Source organism: Tarenaya hassleriana, unplaced genomic scaffold (assembly GCF_000463585.1).
Source record: "Tarenaya hassleriana unplaced genomic scaffold, ASM46358v1 Cleome3, whole genome shotgun sequence".
NCBI lineage: Eukaryota > Viridiplantae > Streptophyta > Magnoliopsida > Brassicales > Cleomaceae > Tarenaya > Tarenaya hassleriana.
This window is the reverse complement of record NW_010966177.1, coordinates 960,180-973,628: the sequence shown is the minus strand read 5'-3', so window position 1 is coordinate 973,628 and position 13,449 is coordinate 960,180.

Below are 13,449 nucleotides of genomic sequence, written 5' to 3'. Positions count from 1 at the left end.
GCGGTCTTGACATCCATTTGCCATATCTCATAGTCGTAATATGCGGCTATGGCAAGCAGAATCCTGATGGATTTCAGCATGACTACAGGCGAAAAGATCTCATCATAGTCAATACCATGAATTTGACGGAATCCTTTCGCCACAAGTCATGCCTTATACGTGTGCACGTTGTCATCCATGTCGGTCTTTTTCTTGAAGATCCACTTGCATCCGATGGGTTTTATCCCTTCAGATGCATCAACCAGAGTCTATACTTGGTTGTCTGAGATGGATTGCATCTCGGACTTCATAGCCTCGGGCCATTTCGCGGAATCGGGACTCACCATAGCCTCTGGGTATGTTGAAGGCTCATCATGTTCTAATAACATGAGCTCCTGATTCCTAGTCACGAGAAATCCGTATCTCACGGGCTCTTGGCGAATCCTGCCTGATCTCCGAGGTTCACTCGTCGAAGGTTGAGTCACAACCGGTAGTGAAACAGGTTGAATGTCTTCAACTTGTTCACTCGGCTCAGCGTCTACTTGTCCTCCCGAACTTCCTCAAGTTCGATCCTACTCCCACTGACTCTTTTGGAGACGAACTCTCACTCCATAAAAGTCGCATTCCTGGAAATGAACACTTTGTTCTCTGCCGGAATATAGAAGTAGTAACCCTTAGCATCCTACTCCCACTGACTCTTTTGGAGACGAACTCTCACTCCATAAAAGTCGCATTCCTGGAAATGAACACTTTGTTCTCTGCCGGAATATAGAAGTAGTAACCCTTAGCTTCCTTAGGGTAGCCTACAAATAAACACTTATCATATTTGGAGGATAACTTATCAGTCATCTGACGTTTCACATAAGTGTCGCAATCGCAAATTCTGACAAAAGACAACGAGGGACGCTTCCCCATCCATATCCCATATGGCGTCGTTTTAGCCGCCTTCGTTGGACTTCTGTTCAGCAGGTATGCAGCGGTCTCTAAAGCGTAGCCCCAAAAGGACTTCGGAAGATCTGTCTGACTCATCATCGACCGAACCATGTTTAACAGTGTTCGGTTCCTCCGTTCAGACACATCATTCCACTGCGGCATTCCAGGAGGAGTTAATTGTAATACAATACCACAATCAACCAGATAGTCAGAGAACTCTTGGCTCATATACTCGCCACCACGATCGGATCGAAGTGTCTTGATCGTCTTGTCAAGCTGGTTCTGTACTTCGTTTCTGAAAGCCTTGAACATTTCAAGTGTTTCAGACTTATGTCTCATCAAATAGACATAACCGTATCGACTGAAATCATCAGTGAACGTAACGAAATACAGATAACCTCCTCTAGCTAGACAGCTCATTGATACGCATACATCACTATGTATCAGGTCCAATAACTCTGTCGCTCTCTGTCTTTTCCCCTTGAAAGGATGCTTCGTCATCTTGTCCATCAAACAAGACTCGCAAGATTCAAGAGACTCAAAGTCAAATGAATCCAGATGACCTTCAGAATGAAGCTTCTGTATGCACTTCTCGTTTATATGGCCTAGACGACAATGCCAGAGGAAGGTCGGGTTTAAATCATTCATCTTAAACCGTTTTGTACAAACGTTATAGATTGATCTGTATCTAGACGGTTCGTCATCCAAAATATAAAGGCCATTAAACTGGTAACATTTACCATAGAAGAAATTACCTCTATAAATGGACAAACCTTTGTTCTCAATAACAAATCTGAAACCGTCCGAGTCTAAGAATGAAATCGATATAATGTTCTTGTTGATAGCAGGAACAAAATAACAATCATGCAACTCCAATACAAGGTCAGAAGGTAAAGTCAGATCATAAGTCCTGACGGCTAATGCAACAACTTTTGCTCCATTCCCAACGCGGAGATCTACTTCTCCTTTTTCCAGTTGTCTACTTCCTCGCAACCCTTGCACATTTCCACAAATGTGCGAGGCACTTCCGGTATCTAATACCTACGATGTAGAAGTAAACAAATTAGCCTCTATAACAAAGACACCAGAAGTCGATGCTTCTCTAAGCTTCTTCTTCTCCTGATCTTCCAGGTAGAGTCTACAATTTCTATACCAATGCCCAACGGCATGACAGAAATAATACTCTTCCTTTTTGGACTTAGGCTTAGGTTCAATGACAACACTTGTCACTTTTGGAACTCTTTCCAACAACTACCATATCACTCTTTCCGTGGCTCTCAGCTTTCTTTTGGAATGATGCATTCAACTGATCAACTATCAAAGAATCGTCCATGTCCTCTAATTGCTTACGCAATTCCGAAGTCATGTTTCCAAATATCAAACTAGACTTGTCTGGATCATCATTCACATGCTTCCAATAAGCATCAATGATCAATCTAGAAGCCGTGGTCAGAGCTTATCCTTTATAAGGATAGATCGCATCGTCGACTTCGGTATACTACCAGTCGACGCTATGTCCTACAGAGAAAAAGATAAAACAGAACGAACAAAACAATATGCAGATTCTATCAATGATCTACTACCAGCTAGTCCATCATCAATCAACGACAACTCATCAATGATCCACTACCAGCTAGTCCATCATCAATCAATGACAACACATCAAAGATCCACTACCAGCTAGTCCATCATCAATCAATGACAACACATCAAAGATCCACTACCAGCTAGTCCATCATCAATCAATGACAACATAGGCTATTTAGGTAGACATCTAATGTCAATCACATCCAATGTGACTCTTAGATCCTTTATGAGACTATGATATCAAATATCATTGCATACTTGTCTCATCTGTACCGTTAAGTCTCAAGTCAAACTCGACAACTTAACCTAAGATAAACCATATTCAAGCTGTGGGAACCACGATTTTCCAACCTGCCTCACAAAGATAATCCGGTACGCTCAGCTTTGGCATGACCCGTGTTACGGACGACCGATGCCTTGACAGACGCTCTAGTAATGGAAGGTACACGCTTAGCATTACATAAATAAGGGATTTTCGAAACCACCCCTAGATCAAGCATCTACTTCCAACCTATGAGAACCACCATTTTTCCATCTTGCCTCACCAAGATAATACGACACACCCAGCTTTGGCATGGCCCATGACACGTATGATCGAGGCCTTGACAAATGCTTTACTCATAGAGCGCCTAGATCTAACCGGTTTATGTGCAACGATTGTACAGATCAAATCAAGGATCAACCATTGTTCCTTGATCAGATGTATTACATAATCTGAATAGACCATCCATTCGATCATGTAATCCCAATCTCGAAGCTCCCACTCAATCAAGCATATCCAATATCTTGATTAAGTTACATGCATTCACTCACTATGGACCATCCATAAGAATGAATCATGTCTATTTGAGTTACAGTTGATCAGATTAAACAACGATTGCATAATCGGACTAGAAAAATGAAACATTTTGGAATCTGTACCTCGGACCGTCCGTTCTGGAAGTAGAACGGATGGTCCAGGCTTATCAGAATGAATGGTCTCGACACAGAGGTCAGAACGGACGTTCCACACTGAGACCAGCTAGAACAGACGGTCTGCAGTAGGCGGAACGGATGGTCCAGTTCAGACCTTCCGTTTCGATCCACCCAGTCCGCCACCCCTGGACCGTCCGGTCTGGCATACATAGAACGGACGGTTTAGGGTACGTGATCAGATCACGTTCTTCCGTTTTCTCAACCTCGATCAGACCTGAAACTCATCCGAATTTGTCTGTAGACCCGAAATTCGAACTCCTGCATTCTATGCAACATGAAACATGCAATCTACCATAGATTCAATCATCAAACGTGCATAGAAATCAAAGCAAACATGGATTCAAACGATTCAAATCCTAAAACGTGCGTGATTGGGTTCTACGAATTCAAAACAGCGTAACCAGGCTCTGATACCAATGTTGGGATTCATGGGATCTCTAGAGCGAATCCTATTCCTAAGAGATCGATTCTAGGGTTTGCGCAGCGGATGTAAAACAAAAATTTGATAAAACCCTAGAACCATGCATGTTGAATCGTAGAAACGTTAGAACGCTTTCCTCAATCGATCCAGGGTCTGTATCAATTGAATAGTTCGTCCGATCACGAAAGGGAGGAAGATTACCTCGCCCTCTACACCTATCCACACTTCGGGATGGATTCCAACGATTGGAACTTGTCTGCTAAGACCCGAATCTGTTATTCGGTTTTTCGCTTCGAGAAAACGAGACTTCGAAACTCTTGGACCTTTTTGGATCTCACCAAAAACTGTCAAAAGTCTGCTCCAGACGGCTGCCAAAGTCTTTTTTTTTTAATTAGAGTTTTAATCTCCTTCTTATAAGGTGATTTAACGCTAATTTCGTCTAATTTTCGAAAAACCCGAAGGCCTTAATTAACGGACGGTCCAGACTTACACGTGGACCGTCCATTCCAGCTCTGCAGAACGGACGGTCTGTCTACGTGGACCGTCCTTTCCAGGCAAGCCAGAACGGACGGTCTGCCTTCGGTAGACCGTCGGGTCTGGACTTGACAGATCGTCGGGTCTGGCCCTTCTGGTCCGTCCGGTTTGGACCCTTCCGTCTCGGTTTTTTCGTCGTTTTCTCGTGCGTTGTGTTCTTCCCTGCATGTGTGACCCTGTAGGCTCATTCGATATAACAGTATAACCCGAAATCTCTATTTCGGATATACAAGTCATAGGCGGTCTCTATCAAGACAATATGACTACATATCTCGAATAGAGTTTGTTCATGATCTTAAGAATGCCAGTGATGATTCCGGCTGATGATCCTTTTGTATCGTGATATCATATGTCGAACATAAGGCATGAACAAGCCACCTTATCTGATTTGTCTGCTTTATCGTTCACTGAGTTCGACTATCTAAAATAGACGACGTTCGTCTATAGTGCGACCACACATTTCTATAGTCTCGCTCATACGAGGGGCTCAGCGATATCTCTCTCTTTTACGAGAGGTACAAATCCCGTCTTGACTATCTACAATCCAACACATGATTCGTTTCGTACCTGATACACGCCTTTATAGTCCTCCTGTTACGCAGGACGTTTGACGTAATCAAAGTACGCAACCCCTCATGTTGGATTCCGTAGATATCTCAGGCTTTAGGATCCAATCATGGAACCGCCATATGAGATTCAAGTCATGACGTTAGTCCATGTGACAATCTCATGCGGGTCAATCCAGTATTCCATTCTCCAACGAATACCTATGATTGTGATCGTATCCAATACCTATGATCATCTATATGATCATCAGACTAGTCTTAGTATATCATTATTCCCACAATGATACATGACTAGGAAGTTTAGTATTGTTCATAACAATACATGGATTTCATAACATATCAAGTATGCACAATACGTAATGAATCAAACACTCATCCATAAACTCATAGAAAGTGTCAATACATCAAATGTATCTATAAATAAAGCTCGCAAAACAGTACATCATAGAACACTAAACCAACAGTTCGCCCCATTGAGTTTTTCACGCTCAATAATCGATCGCAACGAAGGTGACAAATTTGGTACACTACCAGTTCCGTTGTTCGCCATCTGCAAAATTTCAGACAGTATAACAAGAAAATATAAATATATACAGAAAACAAGTAAAGAACAATTCCAAGCATATCAACAGACAATATAGACAAAACACGATAAAAGCTCTCACTAAGATGATAACCCTCGGTATCCTCTTATGGGTATTAGGATCTCAATTCAAGAACATAATCCTTAAGTCTGCTTTGGCATTACCCCTTAAGATTATGCTAATCAGGTAGATAAACAATTTGTCAATCATATCCAATGTGATTCCTAGCAATCATGAGATCATAGTATCGCATACTATTACATGTTGTATCTCATCTTGTACCATTGAGTCCAAAACCCTTTTGATGACTCAATTAAGCCCAAACCATATTCGAGTTCATGGAATGAAATAACTTGGTACACCTCGCGTAGGCGAAACCTATACCAAATTATCTTTCTCACCTCGCCTCACAAAGATAAACTGGTGCATCTCGCGTAGGCGAAACCTACACACGGATGATCGATACCTTGACGAGTACTCTACCAATGGGTGGTACATAGGCTTATATTTCAGAGAGATTTTCATATGTAACCATTATACCATATGAACAACGTTTGTTCATTACATATGATGTATCATAAACAACCATTGTTTCATATACATCTATGAAAACTCTAGCAATAGGTTTTCGGGTTTCGGGGTGGAGCCCCGACATCGATATCGAGATTCTCTAATACCGATATCGAGGTTTTCTAACATCGATATTCTTTAGATCTGGTATGTGAAGATCTCGATCGATATCGAGGTTTTCTAACATCGATATCGAGGATCTCTAACATCGACATTCTTCATATCTGGTATCTGAAAATCTCAATGTTTGTCGACATCGATATCAAGGTTCCCTAACATCGATATTCTTCAAATCTAGTATCTGAAGATCGACATCGATATCAAGGTTCCCTAACATCGATATTCTTCAAATCTAGTATCTGAAGATCTCGATCGATATCAAGGTTCCCTAACATCGATATTCTTCAAATCTAGTATCTGAAGATCTCGATCGATATCGATGTTCTCTAACATTGATATCGAGGTTCCTCAACATCGATATTCTTCAGATCTAGTATCTGAAGATCTCGATGTTTACTCAACATCGATATCGAGGTTCCAAGCATCGATATTTTTCCAGATCTGAATCTAAAAATTATTGAGGATCCCTCAATATCGATATCGATGTTCTAAACATCGATATCGAGGTCTCCAAAACGTCGATATTTGGAAAATCCGATCTGTTCATCCCGATTTTCAACTCTGTGATCGATCCAATCGATTCACGAGCTTCTGTATTCGATTTTGATTATATCAACACTTTGATACAACCAAATCAAACCAAACAACTAATTGCTTTCACAAAAATATCAATTCGTTTGACAGATTCATACAACACAGAGAGCACACATTTGATTTTTTAATTCAAAACCAATTTTAAACTCATATCAAACATGAAACATGATTCAATTATACGCCAATCAGGCTCTGATACCACTGTTGGGGTTTTGGAGATCCCTACACATGCGTTCATAACGGTTTCTAGGGTTCCAATCTTGGGTTTCACGCAGCGGAATAATATGAAACGAAACCCAATCAATAGATCTTGCATATAATGATAAAAGTATCGATATACCAAACTGTTTCGATCCAAGGACCTGTCACAAATACTGAAAACAAGTGCTCTCTACAGCTAGTCCACACTCATGGGCTTGCGTATGCTAGAACACGATCTGGAGGTCGGGAATGAAAAACCGAGACGATCCTGAGAGAGAGAACACGGTGGCCGCGAGTTAGAGAGAGAGGGACGAAAATTATTCTTCTTTTCTTAACCTTAAATTATGTTTCTTAAACATAATTATAAAAGGATTAGGATTTCATTAAATCAAATGGGTCTAATGGGCATTCACTTAACTATTAAGAGAAAACAAGCTCAATTAACCTCATTAATAAATATATAGACCCATTGGGCCACCTAAACCCAACAAATAGATTTCTTAATCAGTTTCGCAAACCGATCGTGACCAGATCACCATATCCATCACAACCTAACACCAGTCTCTACAATCTTCGACATAATGACTTACATGTTAAAGTGTTAAATCTCAAAAGCGAAGTCTTACCTACCAACTAAATCTACAAATTAATGTCTTTTAACTTAAGAAAACTACAAAATTATAAATGATATTCCATTTATACATGTATATATATATATACACATATATATATATTATTATTTATTTTTGAATTTTATTTATTTATTTATTTTATTTATTATTTATTCTATCGATTTAACATGGTCATTATTTCTAATTCCACGATACGTGCCCCTCAACTAAGTCTTAATGAACCTTACGTATTGTGAATGATCACTTTTATGAAATTATTACAAAAATTTCACTTAATGTGTAATTAGTTTTACATGTTGAACAAAAAACATGTTAAGGCATGTGATATATATTTGGTATTTATGAACTCAAAACCCTAATCAAATCCCAATGGTGAATGGCATCAAATGTGTGAGGAAGAAAAAAAATTGATTTTTTTAAGTTTTTTGGGAATCTTATAAAATTCATTTTGGAAATTTTAATTGGTACGGTTCGAAAAAAATACCGAGGTTATACAAAATATTATAAAACTAATAGAAAATATATCTACTTAAAAGTGTCATAAAAATACATAAATTCCAATGTAACCATTAATGTTTCGATTTTTCAAAAATGTTGTTAAAATCTAATCTAATAAATAGTTTTTCAATTGATATTCGAAGTAACTTATGAATATGAAATCTAACGAACACCGTAGAAATTGTTAAGGTTTTGATGGACGTATTTGAAATGATTAAATTTTGGTCGGGTAAGAACTCATTAGGTGTCACTAATTTTTTGTTTTGAATTTTCAAATACTTATCGGTTCGAGTCTTGATTTGGTTACTATAAATAAAAGATAAAAAGTGTTGAGTCCTGTTAGAATCTAGATGTATCGTTTTATTTGAAATTTTAACTCTTTAATCGATGGTTTACGAGACGATATATGTGTCACGGGAACTAAGTCAACTCATTCATCATATAAAGGAGAACGATTGAATGATCATATAAAAAATAAATTTGGATGATAAGAATAATAAAAAGTAATTTAACGAAAATACCGACCGAATAAAAGAAAACACCTAATTAAATGAGACTCAAATTCATATATATTTAAATTAGAAATGAATTGATTTCATATGAGTTATATGAAATCTAACGAACACCGTAGAAATTGTTAAGGTTTTGATGGACGTATTTGAAATGATTAAATTTTGGTCGGGTAAGAACTCATTAGGTGTCACTAATTTTTTGTTTTGAATTTTCAAATACTTATCGGTTCGAGTCTTGATTTGGTTACTATAAATAAAAGATAAAAAGTGTTGAGTCCTGTTAGAATCTAGATGTATCGTTTTATTTGAAATTTTAACTCTTTAATCGATGGTTTACGAGACGATATATGTGTCACGGGAACTAAGTCAACTCATTCATCATATAAAGGAGAACGATTGAATGATCATATAAAAAATAAATTTGGATGATAAGAATAATAAAAAGTAATTTAACGAAAATACCGACCGAATAAAAGAAAACACCTAATTAAATGAGACTCAAATTCATATATATTTAAATTAGAAATGAATTGATTTCATATGAGTTATTGAACCAATATTATTATGATTAAATATATATGACATACAAATATAATATAATATTAGTTTTAAGTTTTTTAGTATAAAGATGACAAAACATATAGTTTTAGAATTTAGAATGTAAAGTGATAAATAATAAAGCCATAGGATTAGTATTGTATTTCATTAATTTGACTAAATTAAATAGATATCTATAAAATTTAAGTATAGGCGAGATTATATAAATTTAATGTTTTACCAAAATTTAAATACGGATGAGATTATATAGATTTAATATTATACCAATATTTTATTTTGAAGTGTTAATGATCTAAATACATTGTTATTGGATTTTTAACACCAAATTTAGATTATTCTTTAAAATTGTACTTACGAGATTATCGATAGTCATATTTTTTAAGTAACTATCGGTTTGCCAAAAGTGAAACTTTTTAATTGAATCGTAAAATTTTAAAAACTACAAATAGAGAGATCTTCATATCCTCTTTTTAAATAAAGATTTCATATTTGTTAGAATTAAATATATATCTATAAAACTTAAATACTGATGAGATTATATAAATTTTGCATTATATCATTATTTTATTATGAAATATTTTTTTAAATTAAACACATTATTATTGCATTAATAACACCAACTAAATTTATATTATTGTTAAAATTATACTTTTCAAACTTTTGATAGTCATATTTTTTAAGTACCACTCTATTTGTCGTTAACTCTTTTATCGAATCATAAAATTTAATAAAACATGACTCCTATATTCCACATTTAACTATTGATTCTATACTATAACCCATAAAACATAAACATGTAAGTTATTTAATAACCCCTTTTGAAGAAAAAAAACATCATCATGTTAACTCGACATTTAAAAAAAACTTATTTTGATTTAATAATATAAATTAATCTTTATTCAACTATATAATTTATATTAATATCTAAGTATATTTGTTCATTTTATTTTATTTATCTCCGTTTGGTTAGTAAATTAAGATATTTTCTCAGAAGAAAAAAAATATTACGATAACTCATATTTTCAAATAAAAATATTTTTCAACAATCTCAATAATATAAGGTTTTTGGTTATTTATTATTTGGAGACTGAATATTTTCTTTATTCAAATAACAACATAAATTAGAAGTGAATTGATTTCATATAGGTTGTTAAATCAAAGTTATTGTGATAAAATGGAAGTGAATTGATTTCATATGAATTGTTGAATCAATATTATTGTGATAAAATATACATAGCACATAAATATTATATAATCTTAATTTTTTTAGTTTTTTTTATATAAAGAGTAAAAAAAAAGTAATATACATATATAGAGTATAATCGGGCAAATAAAAAAAAGTCATAAGAATAGTATTTTATTTCACAAATTTGGATAAATTAAATATAAATCTAAAAATTTTAAATACTTGTAAGATTATATAGATTTAACATTATATCAATGTTTTATTGCGAAATATTATTAATCTCAATTCATTATTATTTGATTTCTAACACCAATTTATGTATATAATCGTTTAAATTGTATTTTACGCCCTCTACGACTACCACTTTTTTTACATTTATGAAACTCTTTCATCGAGTCGTAAAATTTCTAAAAATATTATTTTAATATTCTATATTTCAACCCTTAATTTTATATTATAACCCACGAAAATACAAATATAGAAGATATTCACAATCTCTTTCCAAAAAAATAAAACCGTTATTTCGACATTTTCAAAAAATATTTAGTATTTTGATATACGGATATGAATTATAAATTAAAAAATTAATATATTTAATATTAAAATTGTAATAAATTATTTTAAAATTTATAGCTATTTATAGTACGCACGATGCGCGCGGGTTATAACCTAGTATATATTAAATATAGGAAAAATACAAACAAACCCCAATTTCCAATTTGATAAACAAATACCTCAATTTGATTAATTTTTCCAAATAAAAATCCAATCGATAAGGTCGGAGAGTTTAATTATGATGACGTGGATGCATATTTAGAAATCAAAATCCACGTGGACAAACACAAGTAATTAGTCTAAGTCAAAACCAACATTGCACTATAAGACGACTAACATAACAAACCAATTTAATATCTAAGATTAAACCCTAAAAAATCCCTATAAATTCTAGTTTTCTTGCTGTCGTTTTTTTGTGCGCTTCCCTCCGATGAAGGCGTATGAGGATGTTCTCCAAAGACGCATATAACTGCTTCTTCTTCTTCGACGACGTATCTACCATTTTTTTTAGATGTGGTATAAGCTACCAAAACAACCGTTGGATGAACATAAGATGGTTTTCCGAAGATGTCGACCGAGAAATTCGAGAAATGTGTGAAACAGCTGTAGCAGGAGGTGCATTAAATGTTTTTTTTTGGATAATCTGGAAGTTCACTGGAACTTTTCCCAACTACATCTTATAGATGATTGGAGAAGCCCAGGTGAATGCCCATCTCCATGCTTGGGTTTGAACCCAGGATGAGAGCATGCTGTAGCTGCGTCCCCTTGTATTCAATTCTCTCCGAATCTCTTTTATCACTCGATGAATCAAGAACACGAACAAAAGAACACGGAAGTTTAACGAGTTCGGATCGGTGTAAGGATCCTATGTCTCGGCCAAGCAGCTTGGCAATCCACTATAGTTTACCATCGAGTTACAGTACCGCATTGAGATCAAAAGATAACCAATCCCAAGCCAACTCAAACCCTAGTGGAAAAACCCAGAAGAAGAAGATACAGACTCAACAACCAGAAAAAGGAAGAAGACGATCTCCGTTATATATTCAGAGACTCGTTTTACAGACTCCTAACTGATTTGAGTACCCAATACCCTTTTTACCCTTACTAACTTCTGTTCCCACTAGCGGCTTTGAACAGTCCAGACTAATACTCTACAAACTCCACCTTTCGTCTGTACTGTTCTTCTCTTTTGTGTAACTCAACTTTTCAACCAGTGAATTTTCAAGCTGTTTTTTATACCCCTTGGCAGGGTCTTGTCGACAACTAGTTGTCGACGACTCCAAGCAAGTTCAATGCTTGATTGAACTTACTTACTGGAAGCGCCTTTGTCAGAATATCCGCAGGGTTTACTTCAGAAGCAATTTTCAGCACCTGTACTTTGTTTTCGGTGATGACTTCCCTCAAGAAATGGAATCTGATATCTATGTGTTGGGTTTTCCTGGGATCTCATGAGCGAATCCTATTCCTAAGAGATCGGTTCTAGGGTTTGCGCAACGGATGTAAAACAAAAATTTGATAAAACCCTAAAACCTATCATGCATGATCTTGTAGAAACGTTAGAACGCTTACCTCAATCGATCCGGGGCCTGTTTCAATTGATGTGTTCGTACGATCACTATAGACAGGAAGAATACCTCGCCCTCTACACGTATCCACACCTCGGGATGGATTCCAACCTCTGGAACTTGTCTGCTAGGACAGAATCTTCTATTCGATGATGTGCTTTGAGAAAGAGAGATTAAGATCACTACTTTAACCCCTTAGACTCTCTAAAAGAGTCTGAAAAGTTCTCTAGGTCGGCCCCTCAGTGTTAGAGTTCTTTTTCTCCTCTTATTCAAGTGATTAACCCTAGATTCGGACTTTAAAATTAAATCCGAGCCCCAGACCGAATGGACTGCTTAGTAGTCCGTTCGGTCCGGACTACTTATCCAGATTTCTCGACGTTTTCTCGTGCATTTGTCCTTCCCTGCATGTGTGACCCTGTAGGCTCATTCGATATAGCAGTATAACCCGAAATCTCTATTCCGGATATACAAGTCATAGGCGGTCTCTAGCAAGACACTATGACTACCTATTTCGAATAGAGTTTGTTCGTAATCTTACGAACGCCAGTGATGATTCCAGTTGATGATCCTTTTGCATCACGATATCATATGTCGAATATAAGGCATGGACAAGGCACCTTATCTGATTCGACTGCTTTCTCGTTCACTGAGTTCGACTGTCTGAAATAGACGACGTTCGTCTATAGTGCGGCCACACATTTCTATAGTCTCGCTCACACGAGGGGCCCATCGATATCTCTCTCTTTTACGAGAGGTACAAATCCCGTCTTGACTATCTACAATCCAGTACATGATTCGTCTCGTACCTGATACACGCCTTTATAGTCCTCCTGTTACGCAGGACGTTTGACGTAATCAAAGCGCGTAACTCCTCATGTT